Source organism: Rattus rattus, chromosome 14, assembly GCF_011064425.1.
Source record: "Rattus rattus isolate New Zealand chromosome 14, Rrattus_CSIRO_v1, whole genome shotgun sequence".
NCBI classification, from domain to species: Eukaryota; Metazoa; Chordata; class Mammalia; order Rodentia; family Muridae; genus Rattus; species Rattus rattus.
In genome coordinates, this window is record NC_046167.1 from 385828 (window position 1) to 393325 (window position 7498).

Below are 7498 nucleotides of genomic sequence, written 5' to 3' on the forward strand. Positions count from 1 at the left end.
GATCCTGTGTTACCATCATGCCCTGGTGAAATATTAATATTTAGAATTTACTTTGTAGGCAAAGAAACTTTTAATACAATAGGAATATTTGTGTGGTCTGAAGTCACCTTTGCTTTCTCTTTAAAGATTTATTTATTTATTATATATAAGCACACTGTAGCTGTCTTCAGACACACCAGAAGAGGGCATCAGATCCCATTACAGATGGTTGTGAGCCACCATGTAGCTGCTGGGAATTGAACTCAGGACCTCATGAAGAGCAGCCAGTGCTCCTAACCACTGAGCCATCTCTCCAGCCTCTCAAAAGTGTCTTAAAGGAAATATGTTAACTTTCCTTTAGCTGGTCTTATCAACTACATCTTTGTGAAGACTATAAGGAAAATAAAACAGCAGTTTACAAATTTTAGCAACATCTACAAAAGCTAGAATAGTAATATTTTTGTTACTTTTTTGTTTGTTTATTGGCTTTTGTTTTCAGAGACAAGGATTACCCTATAAAGGAGGTTGTCTGGGAGCTCAAAACAATCCTCCTGCCTCACTCCCTGGCATGCTGCCACTAAAGGTATGAGCCACCACACCCAGCTGGTACCTTCTTCAGAAACTCTAGATGTACTTGACCCTAGTTTAAAAGTTAATATCCTATGGCATCAATAATTTGGTATAAAAGACTCATTTCCTCTTATATTACAATTTATTCATTGTACATCTTGGGATGACATTAAGTAAAAACTCTCAGTAAAGTTAAAATATTTGATAATCAACTTTCTTAGTAATATGCGTAAAATAAGTTTATATTTCTATTTAAATTGTACACGATTCTCTCTAAGTTAAAATAAACTATAATGTAAGCTGCTTACCTGTGCGAATCCCCCCATACAAGAAGTATGGTAGCAGAAAACACTGGAAGCCACAGAGTGTTGGGAAGTGCCCAGAAATCTTAAAATAAATTACTGCTTGGCCAGAAAACTGTGACATTTGATCTCTGATTTTAAAAATACGTTGCTTGCCTCTGTGAGAGTGTCAGCCTGGGGATCTAATATCATGCAGCGTCTTGGTCCTTCCACACTCCCACAAAGCTGGGACTTACTCTGGCTAGCTTCAGTACCAGGAATAGTTGGAACAATGAACGGGAGACTTTTGGCCTCATTCAGCATTAGCCCGTAAGTGGCAAACGGTGATTTGTAATCAGTTAGTATGGAAACCAAAGCCTTAAAAAGCACCCTTTTTGGGGGCTGGAGAGATGGCTCAGTGGTTAAGAGCACTGACTGCTCTTCCAGAGGTCCTGAGTTCAAGTCCCAGCAACCACATGGTGGCTCACAACCATCTGTAATGGGATCTGATGCCCTCTTCTGGCGTGTCTGAAGACAGCAACAGTGTACTCACATACACAACATAAATAAATACTTAAAAAAAAAAAACAAAAAAAACACCCTTTTCTTTTCCCTTTGGTGGGAAGTACACATATAGTACGCTTCATGCCTAGATTCAAAGAAATATAAATACACTTTCCACAATCAAAAAAAAAGGTACCAGAATCTCCTTTAGAAAGAGTGTTTTGTTTTGTCATTTTAAAAATGAAAAGTAGAAGGAATTAGAATAATTAAGGAATTAGAATAATTAATGTACGATTTAAAAATACATATTCAGATATGCTTTTGTATACAGGATTAAGTAAGGCAGCAGAGACTGTTTTCTGAAAGACCTTTTAAAGTAGCGGTAGACAGAAATATTGTGGTCTTGGATTTTGTCTTTATGTAATGTGAACTTTAGGATAATTCTGTCTGACCAACACCAAAATCTTGTATTCAATACAGTGTTTATACATGTCCAGGCCTGAAATTGCTGCCTGTGGGATTCCATTAGCCTCTTGAAGACTGACATTAGCTTTTCCATAGTGGGTTTTCTGTGGTAGTAAGGTGGCCTCCAGCCTCACATAATTGGATTCAGGTGGAGACTGTGTCTTTTTCCTTATAATTGAAGTATGGACCATCTCTTACGACTGAAGGAAATGAAGGAGACCTCAGACAGAATTCTGACATGCAAGGGACATTTATTAACACAGAAATACCAGGGGGCTTTGCCCCTTCTCTCTTTTCTTAACAAAGTTTATCTTTCCAAGTCGTTTGACTTGAGTAGAAGGGTCACACTCGTCAGACCGGTATCCTAGCAACAGAATTCAGCAGCAGCGAGACTGAAAAGCATTTGTAGCAAATTTGCCTTCATTAAACATGTCATCTTGTTCACACAAAATATTTCATAATACCTATTATATTGATGAATGAATGCTTTGCTGACTTAAAGGGAGGTCGTTGGAGCTGGAGGAAGCTGTTGTTAGAAGGCTTCTGAATACTCATCCAAAGGCTAGCTCTATCTACAGTGTGATGATAAACACTAATTTTTTAAATCTGCATCACATTGACTCTAGTGATGTAAACTCGGTACAACACACCACCCTAGTGTATCAATATTGTTGCTGTAATACACCTTATGTAGTCAAAGGATTATTTTTAATCCATTTATTTATTTATTTATTTATTTATTCCTTAAGAAAGACTTATTAAGGCAATATGACAATATATAAAGCACTGAAAACTGGCCAGGGCGCCCTTTCAAAAGTGAGTCCATGGTAGAGCGCTTGCCTAGCAAATGCAAGGCCCTGGGTTCGGTCCCCAGCTCCGGAAAAAAAAAAAAAAAAAAAAAGTGAGTCCAGTGTGTCCAGAGCTTCTCCACAGTTCCTTATCACCAGCAGCGACTCCGCATCTCTCTTCTGTCAGGAAGGTCACTTCCTTCAAAAGTGCCCACGTAACAGCTTCACACCAGCCAGCCGCTTCATGTCCTGAGGAACAAACCAGTCCCACTTCTGCTGAGAGGATTCCTGGAAAGGCCCTGCACTCAAGACAAAGCCTCCTCACCACCCTTGAGGAGGATGACTAGTCCAGCATGTAGGAGACTCTGAAAGAAATTGAACCGAAACTCTTCGTTGGTCAAGACAGGCGTGGTTCCACCTCTTCCTGCAGGAGAGGGACCTGCAGACCCTTCCACTCTTCTTTCTGGCGGCCTCACCAACCTGGGCCCAATGGGTAGCAGCGTTTAGAGCCTGTAGGGCCTCCGCCGCTCTGCATCCATCTGAGCCCTGTAGTCCCCAAACAAGGAGCGCATCAGCTTTCTCTTCCTGGGCAAGGGCCCTTTTTCACTGTGCAACGTTCGGATTGGCCCAACAGCCTGCTCTTTGTGCTTTGGGGTGGGTCTCTGCGTCCTGAGAGCCAGCTCCAGCTGTTCCACACACTAGGCCAACTCCGGGGCCAGCTGCCCCGCCTGGGCCTCAGCACCAGGGGGAGCTTCATCTGCGGGTAGATTTCTCGGAGGGCTTTTCATTTCCATTTGCCCCAGAGACCCTGTTCGGGGTTTTCTTCTTCTTTTGCCTCATCGATACTGTGTTGCCTACGGGACATGATCTCTTTTTATTTATTTATTTTTTTGAGACACAGTCTTACTATTTAGTCCAGGCTGGCCTGAAATTTTCTATGTTGACGAGGATCGCCTCAAATTCAGAGATTTGGCTGCCTCTGCCTTCTAAAGGCTAAGATTAAAGGTATGTGCTACCATACCTGGCCAAAAATAAAATGTTAAAACTAACAAAATTATTTATTAATATAAAAATATCCAACCCGTATTTAAATTTCTCATATTATGTCACCTTTTGATCTAACAAAACCAAGATACAAGCACCTACAGGTATTTCTTGTTTTTTAAATTTTTTTTTTAAGATTTATTTATTATATATAAGTACACTGCAGCTGTCTTCAGACACACCAGAAGAGGGCATCAGATCTCATTACAGATGGTTGTGAGCTTCCATTTTATTTTACTACTTTTTTTTTTTTTTGGAGCTGGGGACCGAACCCAGGGTCTTGCGCTTGCTAGGCAAGCGCTCTACCACTGAGCTAAATCCCCAACTCCTATTTTACTACTTTTTAAAGATGTCTGTTTGTCCTTTTACAAGAGGAAAAAAAGGGCGTGGATCTGGATACACGAGGATGTGATCTGAGACTCCTGGGGTCTGGAGAGAATTTGAGGAGGGGAAAATGTAATCAGAATATATTATGTGAAAGAAGTCTATTTCGAATTTAAAAAATTAAAATAGTCTGAAAACTTCCTGTTAAATCCTTGAGTCTCTTCTGTACTTTAAGCACACGGACTGTCTAGGCTGGCATCCTGGCGCTCTGCTGAGTGCCTGACGTGGTTTGATTCCTTTGTGCTTTTATTGTAAATAACCCCTGCAATCTTGTCATTGTCTAAAGGTTTTTAAACATCCATTGTTAACAACTGGCTGCATCTATAATCTTACCCAGGATGGCAAAACAGTTGGGATGATCTCTTAGTTCTCCATGAACTGCCACGCCGCTGACAAGCAGATGGTTTTCTTTACAAAATGTGGGCCTCAGAGATAAAGAGCAAGAGGATCCAAGTTCAATTCCCAGCATCCTCACGGTGGCTGACAACTGGCTAACTCCACTTCCGAGGGAATCTGATGATGTCTCTTGGCCTCTCTGCATACCACACATATGAGGCACAGACGGACATGCAGGTGGAACACCCATAAACATAAAGAAAAATAAATAAGTCTCAAAAACAACTTTAAAAAATAAACAGGGGTTGGGGATTTAGCTCAGTGGTAGAGCGCTTGCCTAGGAAGTGCAAGGCCCTGGGTTCGGTCCTCAGCTCCAAAAAAAAGAACCAAAAAATAAATAAATAAATAAACAAAATATTTTGTTTAACTCATTTATTTTGTGTTTGAGTCGGGTCTCTCTTTCCACCACATGTGTCCCAGAAATTGAACTCAGGTCATTAGGGTTGGCCAATGTTTCCTCTTAAATGATACCGATGGTTTTTGAAAGGTATAATAAATATTCTTTCCTTTGGGACTACAATTTGGAGGGAATCTTCTGACCTTGTGTCTTCAGAACTCTGACTGACCCATCAATGTGGCTGTTTTATGCTGTATTTTCTTTTTTTGTCCTTGCGACTCGCCTTGTGCTTGGGCGACATGGCAATCTTCAAACATTTATTTATTTGCTTCTTGTTACGTAAAGTCCTTAGTTTCTAGAAATACCCTATTAACCACCAATCTTCTGCTCCTTATTTTTCTGCTGTGGATGTACTTGGCTCATTCACTGTAAATCTGGTCCTGTCAGGGTCTTCTCACAGTGTCCCACACTGCCTATCCTGTCATGATAATTTCATTCACACATTCGCTGTTGAGATGACTGTAACAAGTTCATTATATTCCTATGCGTAAGCCTCTAGGAAGGTTTCCCATTTTGACACCGCTACCTCTCTCTTGGAGCATCCAGCTAGGTCAGGCAACACTTGTAGATGGTTTCGGAAATAATCAATGTGATCAATACTCTTTATATGATACCTACTGAAGGTCTAGCACATGTGGGAGGAAATTATCTCTAGAGAGTGTAAGTTGTAAAAATGGCTTCCTCCCGGCAACTTCTAAGGTGTGTCCAGGCTTAACACTTACTATTGTGTCAGAAAATGAAATACTTTGATATTCTACTTGGGGAAGCAAAACACACAAGATGGAAAGTTTTTTCAAAAAATAAGGATCCCTGTGAGAGAAATTTTCTTTGTTCTTTAGGTTGAAGAGTCTCAAAATCAGCAAAGGACAATGTACTGAGGCCTTCATGATAGTGGTTAGAACTCAGAGTGAAGCTTCCCATGTAACAGTCAGTAGACAAACGTTCGTTGAACAAATTAACTTGAACTCACTCATTTCTATGAAAACTATGGAGATGTTGCAAACAACACACAGTTGAGTGTTGGCAAAATGTCCTTGTTGCTAGATCCTCTCTTGACCAGGGTTTACATTTTCTTACTTTTTTTTTTTTTTTCAGAGCTGGGGACCGAACCCAGGGCCTTGCGCTTTCTAGGCAAGCGCCCTACCACTGAGCTAAATCCCCAACCCCTACATTTTCTTCTATAAGAAAATGTGTTGAGATTCTTTTCCCTTTTAATTATAACACTAAGAGGAAATAGTGGGGTTGTTTTGTTTTGTTTTATTTTGTTTTTTAACACTGTAACACCAGTTTCATATTACGGTCACTAATAAACTTCTGAGTCAGAAGCTTAGAGAAACATTTGGCAGTAATTAAAGTTCACAAACTGACAGAGACCTTCTGATATGCATCATGCCTTTGTTTTGTTGTCCATGCTTGTATCTTTGAAAACCAAGAAACACATTTGCCTGGTTATACACACTTACTTAACCATGAATACCTACTAAAATTACAAAGGCGAGAAAAATTATGACCCACATAGAGCATATTGGCTGCCCAACAAGGTCTATTCTTCCTTTCCCTCAAAGAATCTATAGGACGAATAACCATGTGCAGACTCATATGACAGGTGCATTGAGGAATGTACCTGGTCTATTCATTTCCTTAACGGGGACTCAGCTGACAACTGATAAACCTTCCTCTCCTGCCTGGATTGTTTTCTCTCTAGAAAATTCTAGAGACATCATGGTAGAATATTTACCAGGATTCTATCCCTAGTAGCCTCCGCCCACCCACCCACCCCACTCCCCCACCCCCCAAAAAAAACAGAACTGGAGAAATATACCTTAGAGGTCAAGTGCCCCTGGCTGCTCTTTCAGAGAATCCAAGTTGGATTCCCAGCACCTACATGATGGCCCACAACTGTCTATAAACCCAACCCAATGGGATCCAGTACCCTCTTTTGGCCTTTTATGGACACTACATTCCTATGATATACAGATTCATGCAGGCAAAACCCTATATGCATAAAAAATAACAAATAAATTAAACATTGAAGAGATTTTAAAATAACCAGTCACTCTTGCTGCTTTAACCAGAACTAGAAAAACTTGTGGAGTGAAACATTTTTTCTGATAATCTTGGTAGAGTAGATTTACAAATTGTTAATAGGTTGGCAGAGTAACCATATCTCCTCCTCTTTCTCTGTCTCTCTGTCTCTCTTTCTCATTATTAATACCATAGATGATGAAAATGTTCAATTAATTATAAGTTATTAGCATTGTTATTATTTTGATGCAAACATTCCAATTTTGATCAAAAGGAGTCTCTTCAGACTAGCCCTTTATTTTTGCTTTTGACTAGATTATTCATTACATTTTAATTCAAGTATAAGAAGATTTGACTTAGATTCACCTAGACACATTTAAACAGGTATATTCACTAAAAACTAAAGAAGATGGCTATATCATAGAGAAATTTTATCTCCCAAATATAACACACTGGTCAGCTAAGCAGATCCACTCCATTCTTATCATTCAGATCTGTTGTTATTTTGTTTTCTCCTGTATTCATTTCTTACAGATTTTCATATTTTACTAACACAGAGTCATGAGCTATCCTAAAGTGTCTTTAGGGTAACTTTCTTATATTTAATTAGGTATTTCTTTATTGGATCTCTTTCTTTCTTTTTTTTTTTTTTTTTTTACAAGAGC

At 39.6% G+C, this 7498-nt stretch overlaps 1 pseudogene; it reads right to left on the reverse strand.

The window, feature by feature from the left end:
- Positions 1-2892: 2892 nt before the first annotated feature.
- On the reverse strand, positions 2893-3442 carry LOC116883908 (annotated as a pseudogene).
- Between the last annotated feature and the right edge of the window lie 4056 nt (positions 3443-7498).